We start from the raw sequence: 17634 nt of genomic DNA, 5'->3' as shown, positions 1-17634 counted from the left end.
TTCATTCTAAATACAGGGAGGGCAGTGGGTTTGGTAGCTGGAGTTTGAGGCTCAAATTATTGTCACTGTCTAACTGGAAGTATTATTCGATCATTCTAAACTGGATATCAGGCGACCAGTCTAATAGCACACAGGCAGTGGAGGATCAAAAGAAATAATGGAGTGGTGGAACTGGGTGTCATCAGCACAGATGTAGAATCTAACCACGTGGGCCCAATTTTACCATCACATTGCGCCTGTTTTCAGGTGCGAAAACTTGGTAACATCAAGTCTGAGGCGAGCAGTGCGATCTGTACCTGCCTCCACACCAGTTCCCCCTTTACCAAGGCCCAAAAATGGCCGTGATTGGGACTGCGCCTGAAATGGGTGCAATGGCCATTTAAATGCATTTTCATGCAGTTAGATTGACTTAATGGGTTGCACTCCCAACCTTACCGGCACTTCCCCCTTTACCACCGCGTTCACCCATCCAGAATTGGTGTGCAATTTGGCTGCAAAAATATCAGCAATTCTGAACCATGCTACACTAGCCTGTGGGTGGGGCTTAACTCATCCAAAACACTCGAGCTCCATGACATGCTTCACAAAAGTCCGATTCGGGCGTTCCAGTTAGTGAGGAAGTAAATGCCGAGCGTTTGACAGCTCTGTGCTTGAGATTGCGGTGTGTGTGTGTGTGTGGGAAGTGGGGGGGGTTGGGTTGGGGTTTGGGGAAGGGGAGGGTAGGTGGGTTTCATGGCTGTCTGCTTGAGGTTGGCGGGGGAAGGAGAATCCCTGCCACTCTGCCTGAGATCAGTGAGGAGGAAGGGAAGGCCTGCTGCCTTTCTGCCTGAGATCAGTGGAGGAGAAAGGAAGATCTGCTACCTTCTGCTTGAGATCAGCTGGGGGGGGGGCGAAAGGGGGCTCCACTGTCATTTTATCTGCAATCAGTGGGGGAGGGGGAGGGGACTGTGATCGGTCTGGGTGATGAAGGTGGGTGGGAGGATAAGGGGGTCAATAATGTTGGGGGGGGTGGGGCAATGTCTGTGGGGGCCGGGGGAAAGGCATTATCCTTCCTGGGAGCGATGTGGCAGGGGATTCTTTCTGTGCATGTGCATTGGAGGCGTTGATTTTAGCAATAGGGTTTCGGGTGAGTTAAGCCCCATCTACAGGCTAGTGCAGCGTGATTCAGAGTTGCTCATATATTTGCAGGCAAAGTGCATTTGGGGGCACTTGAGAATAGGTCTAAAAGACAGATCTGAAACACTCCCAGTTTCAAGTCCGCCCAGTACTTAGAATCAAAATGTTAAAATAGGGCCTAATGTCTGCGAATAACGTCGCAAGGGATAAGCATGTTGATAAACATAAGGAGACTGTTGAGGATAGATCTTTGGGAAACTCCAGAAGTAGTTAGGCAGAGGCTGAAGAAAAACCATTTTTGAAGATGCTCTGCTTATAGGATCAGACAACACCACTGAGTTGGACAAGAAGGTGAGGATTGTGCAGTCCACCATTATGAGGTGGATGAGTTGAGGTTTAAGAATTGGTAGGCTGCGTAGAAAAGTCCAAATCATGCTCAAATTTCTGATAAATATTTTCTAATATAAAACATTGACACATTAAATTACAATAGTTTTAGAAGGACCTGGTGTTATGGCAGAACCTACTAATAATTTGTGGGAAGGGATGAAAAATATACAAGACCATAATAACTCCAGGGGTCGGTTGTGAAGGAACTGAGCTTTATTCACAAAATGAAAATAAACAACAATCACAAGCCTGTGATGAACACAACAGGTCCCAACTGAGACTAAAAGGTTAATGGACCCTCTTAGGGTCTTGCTTTATACAGGGCTCAGTATATGAGCTCCTCCTGGTTGGTTAATTACCAATCCCCAGGGAGCTTGTATTCAATGAGCACAATTGGGACGTTAATTAGTGATTCCCCGTGCAGATCATGGGGGTTATCACAAAGACGTAAGCAGATATTAGAAGATTGTATATACATCTAGTATTACAGAAGAAAAGCCCATGTTGATAGTCATGCTTTCTCGTGCAAAGAGAACAAAATAATGAAAAATACTCTGTGCAAATATGTTGAACAGAGAAATGCAAAGACAGTTATTTATACGATACTAGGTTAACGTATTGGAGTATTAACTGAACATAGGAAGGATGCATTGATGTCATAACATCATGTTAGGAGAAAGAAGAAGAAAAGAAAGACTTGCTTTTATATAGGCCTTTCACAAATGTTGTACTTTATAGCCAATGAAATATTTTTGAAGTGTAGCCATTATTATTTCATTAATATATTTTATTCATCAAGTAAGTCAGATATCTCAGCAATTTTCAAACTTGTAATAAGGGTAACCGTAGACAAAATCCTACCAAACCCCAAAAGAATAACGTGCCATGATTGCACAGGAACTTTATGTCTGATTTTGGTTAGGATAATTTTGCCGCTGTGCCGGAGGATAGAAGCATGATTGAGAGATTCAGGCCAGGGGAAAGATAGGAATGGATTCAGAATGTAAGAATATGGCATTTTGCAGAAGGAAATACATTTACAAAGAAGGTAAAGTGTGCTTTTAGTTTGACAAAGATAATGTAGGGTGGGTTTGAAATAAAAGAATACAGGTCATAGCTGAAGAGAGAAAATGTTCACAATGTCAGGAAGCATGGACACATTTCTTTGATCACTTTCTTCTCAAAATGCATAATGTTGTTGTTCGTCCATTGTCATCGATGGGCACCTCAAGACCATTAGTCATTCTGAGGTTGGTTGCAGTGTGTCTGAAGATGACTGATCAGGCCAATTCGGGCACGGAATATCCTGGCACATATTGGACAGACTTCTGTAGACACTGTAGTTGTTGCGCTGGTGGCTCTGGACTCGCACAGCTCGCGCTTAAGTTATGCCTCAGCAATACACATTGTCTTGTGAGCTTGACAGCCTTTGTGGATGAGGCAGTGCCAAGTAGGGTGGTTTTGTGCTAACGTTTCCCAAGTGGTCGTATCAATGTCAAATGACTTCAGGGAGGCTTTGAGTGTGTCTTTGAAACGTTTCTTCTGCCCTCCATGTGAGCATCTTCCAGCAGAGAGTTCCCCAAAAAGGAGCTGCTTGGGTATGCACTCATCTGACATACGGATGACATGAGCTGCCCACCGGGTCTGCGCTCTCATCAGCAGTGTGTAGACTGACGGTAGACTTGCTCTAGAGAGAACTTCAGTGTCTGGTACTTTGTCTTGCCATCGAATGCATAATATTCTGCAAAGACAAGTCATGTGGAAATGACTGAGCTGTCGTGCATGCCTTCGATACACAGTCCACGTTTCACAAGTGTTGTTGATCAGGGAGAAGATGAAATTGGTAGAGCAAGCGGAAAACTGTATTGTCAAATGGAAAGCAGACTTCGCAAAGGAATGGGAGATTCTACCATTGGGTTTGTCCATCATTGTGAAACACAAGGCAAACACTTGCAACTGTTTGACAAGGAAGCATTCTCTCCACAAGGATGAGAATGGCAGCCTATCCCAACATTGAAGAAACTCTGCTGACCGCCCAAGCAGAGTATGGCCCATCTCCAAACCAATCCTGCCAGGAAAATAGTTCCCCGGTAAAGAAGTCATCTGCAGTGACGAATGACTGGGACAATTCAAGACATGGCACAGCATTGTCTTCCATGCAGTAAGAAGTGAGGCAGCAAAAATGACAGATGATTGACTCCAAAATGACCTTGCCATGTCTTGAATGAATGCGCACCGTAAGACATTTTTAACATGGACAAAATTGGACTGTTCCACTGTCTTTAGCCATTCTGTTCTTTGTTGTTCAAAGTTGAAGCATGTAATGGGGAAAAGTGGAGCAAGGAACATGTCACTGCTATGGTCACACAATTAACTCCAAAATGCTTGTGATAGGATAGGCCAAGAAGCCATGTTGCTTTGTGAATGTAAAGATATCAATCACAAAGTATGAGGCTGACAAAACCACCTGGGTGACCTCCAGCATTTTATTTTATTTATTCATTCATAGGCTGTAGGTATTATTGACTCAGCCAGCATAGATTGCCCATCCCAAATTGCCCTTGAGTAGATGGTAGCCTTTGTGAACCATTGCATCTGTATGATGTAGGAACATTCACTGTGCTGGGAAGGACATGCCAAGATTTTCACCCTCAGACGGTGAAGATGTGGCAAATCAGGTCAGTGTGTGGCTTGGAGTGAAATTTGCTGGTGGTGGGCTCCCTATGCATCTGCTGCCCTTGACCCTCTGGAGGTCGATTTCATGAGTTTAGAGGTTACTGTCAAGCCTTACTGACTTGTTGCCATGCAGCTTGTAGGTGGTACACACTGTTATCACTATGCATTGGTGGTAGGGGGATTGGATGTTTAAGGTGATGGCGAGGTTACCAATCAAGCAGGCTGTTTGGCCTGGAGTATTTTGAGCTTTTTGAGTGTTGTTAGAGCTGCACTCATCCAGGTGTGTTGACTGTTTCCCATCATGTGTTTGTGCCTTGTAGATGGTGAACAGGTTTGGCAGCTCAGGAGGTGAGTTACTCACTGTAGATCTCTCAGCCTCTGGCTGTTCTTGTAGCCACAGCATTTATATGACTGGTCCAATTCAGTTTCTGGCCCAAGGCCATAGATTGCATCACAGGATTTCATAAAATCCATAGAATCCCTACAATCAAAAGGAGGCCATTTCGTCTGTTGAGTCTGCACCGACCATTACCCCAGGACCAATTCCCATAACCCCACATATTTACTATGATAATCCCTAGGGTCAATTTAGTATGGCCAATCAGCCTAACTTGCACATCTTTGGACTGTGGGAGGAAACTAGAGCACACAGGAGAAACCCATGCAGACACAGGGCAAATGTGCAAACTCCACATAAACGATGACCCGAGCTCAGAATTAAACCCGGGTTTTTGGTGCTGTGAGGCAGCAGTGCTAATCACTGTGCCGCCCAAGATGATGATAGTGGGGCTCAATGATGGTAATGCCGTTGAATATTAAGGGGAAATGGTTAGATTCTCATTTGTTGGAGATGGTCATTGCCTTGAACTTGTGTGGCACGAATGCCACTTGCCACTTAGAATCCCAAGCCTGAATAGTGTCCATGCCTTGCTGTTTAGACAGCATTTGCAGGCTTATTGGATTACATAGTGATGCATTCATGTCAGAATAAGGCCTCCTCAGCTATTATTATGCTTTGCTGAACACAAATCTTTGGGTGGATCCATTGGGATTCAATTCATTGTAATAATACTGTAATTCTATTCAAATTGGTAACTCTTGTGCAAAAGGTAATTGTTGATATTATATATACTTGCTACTCACTATTTGAAATAAGTCCTTGATTATCAGTTTTTCATGTAGCGTCTGTGACAATGAACATTTTTCTTGTCTGGAGAGACAAAAAACATATTAACTAGTCCTATGCCTTCTTGCAAAAATCAAGAACATTAAACATCAAGCTGTCATCTGGTGTTTTTCAGCCTGTGTTCGCTGTCAGAGAGAAAGGTAAGGCAAGCTGAAAATCTGGAGACAATCAGGAATTGCGATTCTCTCCTGAGAGATCTTGGCGGGATTTTATGGCTTTGAGCGAGTTCGGAAATTCCTGCCCAATGTCAAAGGAGATTTTTGTTGTTTGACTCTCGCCCACTCCGATTCCATGGCGGGCAAGGTGATAGAATTACAGTGTGTTCTGTGACTTTTTTTTTCCTGCCCCTCTCCAGTGACATCACTCATTTAAATATATTTGAATAAATTTTAATTGAATTATCAGGGTGAGTGTAGCCACTGGGGGAGAGGAACATGCCTGAACACTGCCCTGACACAGGTTGGCACATTGCCAAAGTGTGCCCAAAGGCAAGTGTCAAGGCCTGAATGGGAGGTTCATTGGGTTGGGGGTGATGTATGTGCAATGGTGGGGAGAGGAGAGATGCCGGCAATGACTGTGTGGCAGAGGGAGCCGCAGATAGCTCTACAGTGGGATGGTGACGACCCATTCTGTAGAGCTGGCTTTGCTGCCGTCTGTAGACCCAACCCCTCAAAATGACATTATGAAACATGCCCCCAATGCTTTTAACTGACAAAGTGTCGTAAGATCAGGAGAGAAAACCTGCCTGTTTCTCTGGAGAGAAACACACTGGTTTTCACTTGGATCCCAACACTTTGCATCTGTGAGGTAAGATTCCGCTCATAATTTTGGCTGTGGAATAATGGTAATGCCACCAAACTAGTAATCCAAAAACTCTGAGAATGGCCTTAGAACATGGGTTCAAATCCTATCATGGCAGCAAGTGGAATTTAATTCAATTAATAAAATCTGGATTTGAAAGCTAGTCTCACTAATCGTGACCATGGAACGATTATTGATTGTTGTGAAATTCCTACTGGTTCACTAATATCCTTTAAGGAAGGAAATCTGCGGTTTTTCCCGGATCTGGCTTACATGTGACTCCAGACCTGCAGCACTATTGTTGATTCTTAACTGCTCTCTGAAATGACACAGGAAGGCATTAGGTTCAAAAGCAATTAGGGAGGGGTAACAAAACTAGCTTTGCCAGCAATGCCCATATCCCATGAAAAATATAACAATTTCAGAGTAATTTAGTTCCACACAATTTTGAGGTGATATAGCAGCTGAGTACAACATCATGTCAGTTGAGCAAACCATATTTGTGTCAAATAATATTTTGGACCCTATTTTGTTTACTTACTGTTGGTACATTTGGTGTTGAGCCTAGCCATCAGCAACAAATTAGCTAGAAAAGCCAATTGATTTTTTTTAAAATAATTCAACAAACAAAGCATAGATTCCTCTCTAATGATGCAGTTTATCACCTCTTACATTGCAAGAAGTTTTATGAAGGTTTAAAAATTTGCACCTAGTTAAAATGTCACATGGCAACGGGCTGAATTTAAGTGTAGATCTTGACCACTCTCTCCTCCTTCCCAAATGCTAAGCTTTGACTTTGGCAGCTGACTCAGAGAATATAGCTTTTCTTTTAAATTTTAAAGTTTATTCATTTGCATCAAACGTAGGCTTAAATTAACACTGCAATGAAGTTACTGTGAAAATTGCCCAGTCACCATACTTGTTTGGGTACACTGAGGGAGAATTTAACATGTCCAATGCACCTAACCAGCACGTTTTTCAGACTGTGGGAAGAAACCGGAGCACCCAGAGGAAACCCATGCAGACCCAGGGAGAATATGCAAACTCCATACAGAGAGTGACCCAAGCCAGGAATCAAACCTGGGTCCCTGGCGCTGTAAGGCAGCAGTCCTACCACTGTGCCACCATGGATATAGAATAATGTTTCTCTTTCAAATTTTGCAGCAGTTGGTCAGGATTTTACGAAGATAATCCTATGAGAAGTTCAAGCATTAGAAGAGTTCACATTAGAGAATGAAATAACACAAGTTTCTGATATCTTACTTTAAATTGCTACAATTATATATTTAACCAAAAGCTTCATTCTGATCTGTACTGACTGGACCATACCTGTTTAGCACTCTGCCCATGAATCCTGTTTACTTTCACGCTTGTTATCAGTATCTATTGCTGGGAGAAACCAATGCATGAGAAAGCTCCTGTGATGAGAGAATCAGAAATCTTCCTCTAATCTCATCTCCTGTTAGCTGCCCTGATGCTGACCCTAGTCAAAAGCAGCCAATTTGCGAAATTAGCTAATTGTTTTTATCAAATAATCAGCATGAAACTCTTAAGCATTATTGTGTTCGACTTACTTGAAATACATCATTTTTTATATATTTAATTTGCTTGCCTGTTAAGCAAACAACATCTAAAATAAATATATATATCTCAGTTGGCAATGCTGTGTCTTGTAAATACTGATACAATTAGTCATTAAATCATCTCTAACAGGGGTTTTATTATAAATAAGGAAATGTGAAGTAGGCTCCAATGTATAGAAATAGCAGGAGATTACGCAAATTTATTCATGTTCATGGGATACTTCCGACAAATAGTCAGTTTAGAAGAATGAATAAGCAATTAATGTAGATAATTATAAATAAACAAACTTTACAGGTTTTTATATTGTTAGAGTAGCCATAGAATCCCTACAATGTCAAAGAGGCCATTCAGCCCATCGACTCTCTGGCAGACTCTCTTCCTCACCACATCCCTGTAATGCCACACATTTACTTGTAGCTGATCCACCTAACCTACACACTTTTGGTCACTAAGGGGCAATTGAGCAATGCCAATCCACCTAAACTGCACATCTTTGGACTGTGGGAGGAAACCAGAGCAACCAAAAGAAACCCACTCAGACATGGGGAAAATGCACAAGCTCCTCACTCCTTGCTTTTGCTTAGTTACCTGAACTGTATTTAGAGATTTGTGGACTATACCCACAGTCAGGATATTTAATGTTCTTGTGAACTTGCACGTTATGAAACCATTTAAGTTGAAGAATTACATGTGAAAGAAATTCATGTTCGATATGCTAATCGGTACAAAGAATTTGGAATAGATGTCCCTGTTGTACTTCACTTTCTGGGATTGATATTAAGGTATTTTGTCTTGTGTCAACCTCAAAAGCACAACATAATGGAATTGTGTTAGCTAGGCTTCTCATCTACCACCCTTGGTGAAACCATGCTGAAGGGGAGATTTTGCATTACTGTTCTCTTGCTAGCCTAAGGCAGCTGCCACATTACTTATCTTTTAACTTGTGTTTTTCTTTTAAATTAAACTCCTGCAACACCATGCTATTTTATTTGATTCAAAAAGAACTGTCTGTTTCAGCTGCAGTGCAGGATCCTGCATAAATCATATTCTACACCTGTATTTTTAAGCAAATCTATACAGTATGTCACTCTGCCACCTTCCTCCTCCTCCCCCACATTATACAAGCTGCTAGCTGTTTAACTCAGCAGTTCGTGCTTCACTTCTGAATAGGTAGAGCTGAGATTGCACTGGCAATAATAGCCGTACAGTTTTAAATATTTCACAATCTCCATCTGAAATTAGCACCCTAAAATAGAAATAGAAAGTACAATAATTAAGGCCAACAGTGTGAGAAGTAATTGACTGGAGATTCAAGCATTCTGTTGTCAGGAATATCATAGATTATTGAGGGCTTTTTAAATTTTTTTACTTGTCGGATTGCAATTTCTTCGCTAGAAGTGTAGCTTAAAAAAATCCAGGTTATTTTGGCTGACAGCATTCCTATTCCAGGGTTTACAAGACAAAATGATCCAAAAGGTTTAAGCTGCCACTTGCAATACTATCAAAGCCAAGCAATGAAAGTCCTATTACCAAGCCTTTCAAATAAAATTTAAATGAACTAAAACACTAAAGTCTACTGTAGTTTGAGAAGAAGAATGATATAAAAATGGGATTAAGAAAACATACTGTTAATTTGCTCATAGTCTTGCAAATACTAAACAAGCTTATTTAAAGATTAGTCATTCTTAGGAACTTTGGTTATTATTAAGAATGGGCTAGCATATTACATGTTTTGAGGGGCATGCAACTGACCCTAACCCTTGTGGAATAGCATAGAGCATGCATTGAGTGGGTGTCCCCTTGTTATTGCGATATCGCACAATATTACAGTTGGCGAATGCACATAGGAGCTGGAAGCATGCCTGTTGACAATTAAACTTCCAATTAAGGCAATTGAGTGAAATTTTATGTGTCCTGTGTGGTTTCATGGTCAGTGCATAGACCACAGGGCCAGGCAGTCATTCCATTTTCAATTGTGACTCAATCCAGGGTGGGATAAAAGTTAATCAGAGCTGTTGCAAGATGAGTATGTACGGGTTCAGCTAAGTTTGTTGTAGATTTTTCTCTGATCGCTTGTTGCATTTCCCGTGTTTTCTGGAAGACGTTTTGGTTTACAACCTTTCTAGGAGGCTTTCTGCCCACTCCATCCTTCGGTTCAATGTCTTGTGCCATCTGTATTCCAGCAAATAGGAATCATGTACACTGCTGGAGGGAACTCATCTTCTGGAGAAGGCCAGAAGGACAAGAAGGCCAGGTGTCTATAGGCAACTTCCCAGAGAGCAACTCATTGTCAGATTTTTGTTCTCACTGGAATGACAGAGGTTGAGGGGTGATTGATTGAGGTCTACAAGATTGAGGGGCATGGATAGTCAGAAGCTTTCTCCCCAGGGTGGAAGAGTCAATTACTAGGGGCAAGGGATGAGGTTTAAAGGAGATGTTTAAGCCATTTGTTTTATACAGAGGATGGGTGGGTGCTTGGAACTCACTGCAGATATGATAGTGACCTTTAAGGAGCTTCTGGACAAATACATGAATAGGATGGGAATAGACAGATATGGTCCCCGGAAGGGTAGTTCAGATGGGCAGCATGGCCGCTACAGGCATTTTGTGGGGGGGGGGCTGTTCCTGTGCTGTAATTTTCTTTGCTCCCTTTGTCCTTTGGGGAAAGAGGTGCAGCCAGACTAGGTGCAGGGCCAGCAGGAAACTGCAAGCAGTAAGGGTCCACATAAGCCACCCTCATCCACAGCCAGAGTCTACAGCCACTGCTCCAGCTACCTGAATATATCTGAGGTCCAATTTTGGGGGAGACTTCACCTCTCCAGGGACACTGTTAGCTTCAAATGCCAGATGATAAATCTGGGCATCAAATTAAACTATGAAGGTTGCCACCCTATGCCAGTGGCTAAGAAGGTTATAGTGGATCTGAACTTTTTCATCTCTGGTTCTTTCCAAGGGTTTGTGGGAAATCCACGTGGTGCTTTCAGACCTGCTGCCCACAGCTCTGTCAACTGATCACTGATACTCTGCTCAAATGGATCATGAACTTGATTCACTTCTGGGCTGATGAAGCCAGCCAGGCTGAGTGAGTCAGAGGCTTCACTGCAATTGCTGGGTTTCCCTGCACCCAGTGAGGTGCGTGGCCATCATTGCATCAGCAGGTGAGCTGGGTGCCTTTGCGAACGGGAAAGGGTTCCACTTTTTAATAGCTGCAAAGAACAGATAACACACAAGGTAGATACTGAAACAGGGTTTACTAAGGAAGATAATTGCCTACAAGACAGAGTTTAAGCTTATTTATCTATCTATTAGTCACAAGTTGGCTTACATTAACACGGCAATGAAGTCACTGTAAACATTCCCTAGTCACCACACTCCAGTGCCTGTTCAGGTTCACAGGAGGAGAATTTAGCATGTCCAACACACCTAAGCAGCACATCTTTCGGACTGTGGGAGGAAACCGGAGCACCCGGAGGAAACCCACACAAACGTGGGGAGAACGTGCAGACTCCGCACAGACAGTGATCAAGCTAGTCCCTGGCACTGTGAGGCAGCAGTGCTAATCACTGCCCAGAGATATGAATGTTTCCCAACTCTGTGATTCCCTGAATACCAGAAAGCCTGTTTTCCCTTTCTCAATTTGCACACCTCACTGCATTTGGCCTGGCAGGTCGTGTGACCACCCCCCCACCATAACTCACCCCTGAAAGAGGTACACTACCCCACACGCCATGAACTTGCAGATTCTTTGCGATCATAAAACACAGAATCAGTAAGTCTGCGCTAGGTACCCTGACAGCTCCTATGAGATGCACATCCTGCAACACTCTCAGGAGCTAAGGCTGTTGGTGGCTCCAGTTTGATTAGATGGTTGGCTTCTGGGTGACAAAAGCTAGTCACTGAAAAGGTGATTCATGATACCACTTAGGCACCCAAGGGCAGAAGAAGATACAATAGAAGTCGTGCCTCTAAAAGGGCAATAAAAAGGCGGCACGGTGGCACAATGCTTAGCACTGCTGCTTCACAGCACCAGGGACTTGAGTTCAATCCCTGGCTCGGGTGACTGTCTGTGTGGAGTCTGCGCATTTTCCTCATGTCTGCATGTGTTTCCTCCAGTGCTCCAGTTTTCTCCCACAGTTTGAAAGATGTGTTGGTTCGGTGCATTGACCATGCTAAATTCTCCCGCAGTGTATCCAAACAGGCGCGGGAATGTGATGACTAGGGGATTTTCACAGTAACTTCATTGCAGTGTTAATGTAAGCCTACTTGTGAGACAAATAAATAAACTTTAAAATAGTGAAATGTTAATTTTGGACAGTATGGTGGCAGTGGTTAGCACTGCTGCCTCACAACTCCAGGGTCCTGAGTTCAATTCCTGGCTTGGATCATTGTGCAGACTCCACACAGACATTCTCCCTGTGTCTGCATGAGTTTCCTCCAGGTGCTCCAGTTTCCTCCTATAATCCAAAGATGAATGGGTTAGGTGCATTGGCCATGCTAAATTGCCCCTTAGTGTCCCAGGATACGTAGGTTAGAAGAATTAGTGGGGTAAATATGTAGGGTTAAGGGGATAGGGCCTGGGTGGGATTGTTATCAGTGAAAGACTCAATGGGCCGAATGGCCTCCTTCTGCACTGTAGGGATTCCGAGTCAAAAGATCATTGGGCTACTCCAAGTGAGATTCTATTGACCAGACGGATCAGGGGATGTACCACAATATCGTCCAGAACACATGTTGCTTGTTGTTGTTGTGTGCTGTGCACTGTACAGTCTGCTTTATCAAGGGGAGACCCATAGGAGAACAAAGACAATGAAGCAGCTTCACAGGCCACAGGAGAAGGTCACTACGCTGTGTGCTGATAAATGCTAAATGACAAAGACAGAGCACAGAGAATCATGACAAACAAAATCTTTCTGGGTGAAAGTTCACTTTCATCACTAAGCTGAATTTAATGCTTATTTGTTTCTCTAGAGTTAACTTATGGAAGCATTGTTCTGTTAGTGGGCATATATATTGAAGCCTAGTGCAATAGTTGGAATACCGTAATGAGCTCATATATACTAGCTTGTCCAGAAGAGTAGTTCATTTCTACAATAATTCAATTTATTTGGTAAAACATTTGAAAATGCTGTTTATCTATTCACAAAAAGGAAGTACACAGGAAGTAAAACTGGACGAAGTGCAATGCTGTGATACATTTTCATACAAAAACTAGGCTTTCTTGCATCTATGCTGTTCTATAGTGTTCTATAGCCTTATGTCCCACAGCTATGTAGTTGATTGTAGGAGATGTACAAAATAACCCAAAGTAGGAAAAAATGAAGAAACTTGAATTAGATTATCTGTTCTCTGCTCATAAAAAAAACTTCCACTAAAGTGAATGACTATCAGTGTCAACTAACGTGATATGATTTAAGTTATAGCCTTCCAGCATCTACAAATCATTCTGCACCACAGTGAGACATTAATCATAAAGACTGCTTTATTCTTCATTTTTATAATTATAATTTTTTTGAGCTGGTATATTTTAAAACTAATACGGTCAGCATAATCATTCTGATCTTATACATGTTCATGTCATGTACTAGACGATGCTGCACGCTTCAGGGTGACTCTTAACAGCAGACTCAGTCTATTATTATCATCAGGTTTTGATGGAGTACTGGGCACAGTTGGAGAAAGCAAATCAGTTAAGATTTCTTCCTTGCCTATCTGTGATCAGTACCACCAGATAAAAGGTGTCAGAATCAAACACAACAACCCACAGTCATGTATGCTACATTCTATGCATATCTGAACAGGATAACTTAAAACTGAATTAAACAACTGCCTCTATTTCATGTTGGCCAAGAACTGTGCTTTTCCAATCAGCCACACCTCCACCCATGGTAATAATGAACGCAGTTTATATTTTGAAGCAACACTTCACAGTTTCAACTGGTCAGGGCATGTGTTGTTGTGCTGGTCTGAGGTACCTATTTTGACAACCAAAGACAGGATGTATAAAATCAATTATCAGATACAGATGGAGGAGGAGGAATAATGAATGTGTGGGCCATCAGCTGCATCACACATCATGGCCATTCTCCAATGACCCGTTTCACAGAAACTTTCACATGAGCCTTTTTTTCCAGAACAATCATATTCTGCTGCCACAAAAAAATCATTTTTAACAGATTCAAACTCTGTCCCAATGATGCAAAGCAGAAAACAAAGCCAATAAGATGTTGAATCATGTAGCCAAAAGAATAGAGTCTCAGCCAGGGGACATAAAAATAATGCCCTTGTTAGATCATACCTTGAAGAGTGCATCCAGTTCTAGTTACTAAGAAACATGACATTAAAATGCTGAAAGCAATGTGAAGAGATCTGACCCTGAATGCCGGCAATCTGACATGTAAGAAGGGACTGGATCCAGTATGCTCAGCTGTTACTCGATATTACACAGAGTTAATTAAATTGGCTGAAGACTGCCGTCTGTCATGCTGGAGACCTTAGGAATTGGATCATTGACTTTTCACTCCTGGCTGAATGTGGTTTCATGTGCTTCAGATTTATCTTTTGCACTGACTTGCTTGTCCCATCCATCATTGAGATTCAGGAAATTTGTGGAGCTTCCTCCTCTGGTTAGTTGTTTAATTGTCCACTACCATTCACGCTGGATGTGACAGGATTGTGCAGCCCAGAACTTGGGTCTGATTTGTTTGTCACTTAGCTTTGCAAACTATTTGCTGCTTTTGCTGTTTTACGTGCATGTAGTCCTGTGTTGCAGCTTCTCCAGTTGGGCACCTCATGTTCAGATATGCCTGGTGCTGCTTCCAGCACATTCTCCTTCATTCCTCATCGAAACATTAACACTGCTGCAAACCTCACATTCACATCTCGTACTTTGTACGCGTTACATCATGCCAGCTACATCATCCAGACAACTTGCACCACACTTATTAACATACTTAATTTCTCTTGCAGGACAAGGTGATACATATCTGAAAGCAACAGCATCGACAGACAGAACCTCAGTGATCATTCATACATAATAGTGGATAACAAACTGGGAGGTGTTGTAAATAGTCTAGCTTGAAAGAAGCCAGGCATATAGAGGTTCATGGCCTAAATCATCTTCACAGAAACTGACAATGCCATCCTCACCCTTTATTGAGCTGCAGTTGTAGTTACAGAGGTAACAGAGCATCTCGTTAGCGAAGCAGAGATGCTTAACGCATTGTTTTGTACTGTAGCTAGGGTAGGAGAATTGATTTTTGAGCAGATACAGCCTCAGGATGAAAACCCTTTTCCCCCTCCTCCTATTCTCTCTTCCAGCAGATAGTTATGCTCTGTGATGCCTCTGCTCATTCTCCTTCCAACATTGATGCATGCAACAGTACCTAATAGAGAAGAATTCTCTGATCTCGCTGCACTGTTATTAGATGGCACCGATTCCAGAGGATACAGTTCAAACCTAGAAATCTGTTTCTCACCCAGCACCAAACAATTTGCAATTCCTCCGGCCCCATTTTAATTGCACAAACCATTTTGCACCCATTCTCGTCCAGAAATGGCGTGAGGATGGTTAGCATGAGATTGACTGACTGCATTTCAACATCATTAGCGACATTGGCAAGCAAACCCCCCCGTCCCACCCTCATTCCACCCCCCCCTCCACCCCCCCCACTGAATGCACCTGGGGTGATGTCACACTGATGAAAGTCACTACTGCTCCTATAAAGTGTGTTTCAGGCGCAGCAATTGCACGGGAGAATGAGGAGTGTGGACTGACGTGCACCAACCTCCAGCATGCAAAATGGTGCCTGTTGCCATGGTGTGGGTGGGAAAGGGCCTCTATGGCGCAGGGTTTGGGAAGCCTCGGGTTGGAGCTCATCACTGCATCTGAACCATGCCAACCTCTTGAAACCTGCAGCCATGGTCCTCAGTGACTCAGCAGTGCTTTGGATCCTGCCATCTATTGCTGCCATTTCCTGCCCCACCATAGTGGCCACTCTTACAGTGTTGGCCTGGGTGCCACGCAATGCCAGCACCATCTCCCCCACCTGGAGGCTGTTAGAGTTCATAAAACACTCTCAGAACTGTTTCCATGAGGAGCTACAGTTCAGGGGTTCCACTACCTGCTTTCTCCCGCTTTCTGTGATTATGTGCCATTTTCTCCTTTGGATATATAAAGCTCTGATTAAGGGCTTGATGGTGGTGGGCCTGGGATGGTAAGGGAACGGGTGGTGTAGCTCTGCACTGGCAGCCAGGTGGAGGGATGGGAATAGATGGATGGAAAAAGATATTGGGCGCTCTTGGCTGTCTGGTTACTGCACATCACCTCTGGCTAAAGATTGTGAGAGCTGTCCCATAGCAACTTAACATGAGGTTTCCAACCCTTTCTCAGGGGGAGCCTCCAACTTAGAGAACAGCCATACCACCAGATAGCTGACAGATCTGTACTCCCAACAGTGCCAGCCAGGAACAGTGGTCACAGCTGAGGCTATCGGCTCCTTTTGACGGTTGCTTTTGACATTTCCGGAATCAGTTTATGCGCTGTGAATGCAGGCTCAGATTGACTTTTAATAATTATGAAGGGGATCATACCTCTCGTATTGGGCAACTTACCTCTCCCAAATGGCACCCCGTTTCTACCAAAGGTACCCTGGGACTCTAACCAAAGGGTTACCCTTCCTCTCCAAGGATTCCACAAAGTTGAGACCTGTGCATACCAGGTCCAATTTGCATGTCTCCCATTGCTGGCTAGTGAAATTCAGACTGGGGGCAGCTGCAGTTTTATATGAGCAAATCATAGAATCATAGAAACCTTACAGGGCAGAAGGAGGCCATTCGGCCCATCAAGTCTGGACCAGCAATAATCCCACCTAGGCCCTATTCCTGTAACCCTACATATTTAGCCCACTAATCCATTTAACCTCCGCATTTCTGGACACTAAGAGGCAAGTTAGCATGGCTAATGCAACTAACCCGTACATCTTTGGACTTTGGGAGGAAACTGGAGCACCTGGAGGAGACCTACGCAGACATGGGGAGAATGTGCAAACTCCACACAGACAGTGATCAAGCCGGGAATTGAACCCAGATCCCTGGAGCTGTGAGGCAGCAATGCTAACACTGTGCAACTGTGCCATCCAAATACCTACTCAAAATGCCCATGTGCAAATTCTGACCCAGCTCCATTCCTACCCCATACAAGGCTCTCTGACATTGAGTAAATCCAGTCCTCTGTGTTTGTATTAGAGCCATGAGCCGGAATTTTACCAGTTATTTGACACAGGAATCAGAGCAGGCAAGGAGCAGATCATGTAAAATCCCACCCATAAAGCTTTGCAGCACAGAAAGAGGCCCTTTGGCCTATTGTGCCTGCACTGGCCATCAAGGACCTTTCTGTTCTCATCCCATTGCCCAGCACTTGGCCTGTAGCCTTGTATGCTATTGGGACCACATTCTTCAGACTGGGAGCAACCAATACAGAATTGTCTGCTTGGCAGAGTTTTGGAGGAGAAAATTACAAAATCATTTAAAAAGCTATTAGGTTTCACAACATGGAGAGGTACAAGTTTGCTCTGTCTCAATGAACTAAAATGAGCTGAATGACCCTCCTCATTCATCAGGATATTGTGATCTTGCAGAAGATTGTTTGGAAACCTTTTGTTTCAATCAGGTAAGATGCCATACTGATCTGTACATGGTGTGTTCTGCAGCATTACATGAAGGTAGGTTATGCTGATTGATCTAAGCCAATCTGATAACAGTTGGTCTATATGTTCACTTGCTGTGAAATAAAGTAGCTTTATGATTCTTGCCAAGACTTTCTTCAGTGAGTATTTGCTCAATGTGTCGCCCAAGAGATTAAAGAAGGACATGTCTGCAAGACA

The sequence above is a fragment of the Carcharhinus amblyrhynchos genome, chromosome 3 (assembly GCF_965287045.1).
Source record: "Carcharhinus amblyrhynchos chromosome 3, sCarAmb.v2.hapA, whole genome shotgun sequence".
Taxonomy (NCBI): domain Eukaryota; kingdom Metazoa; phylum Chordata; class Chondrichthyes; order Carcharhiniformes; family Carcharhinidae; genus Carcharhinus; species Carcharhinus amblyrhynchos.
The sequence above is the reverse complement of the archived record's forward strand: the minus strand, read 5'-3'. Positions refer to the sequence as shown.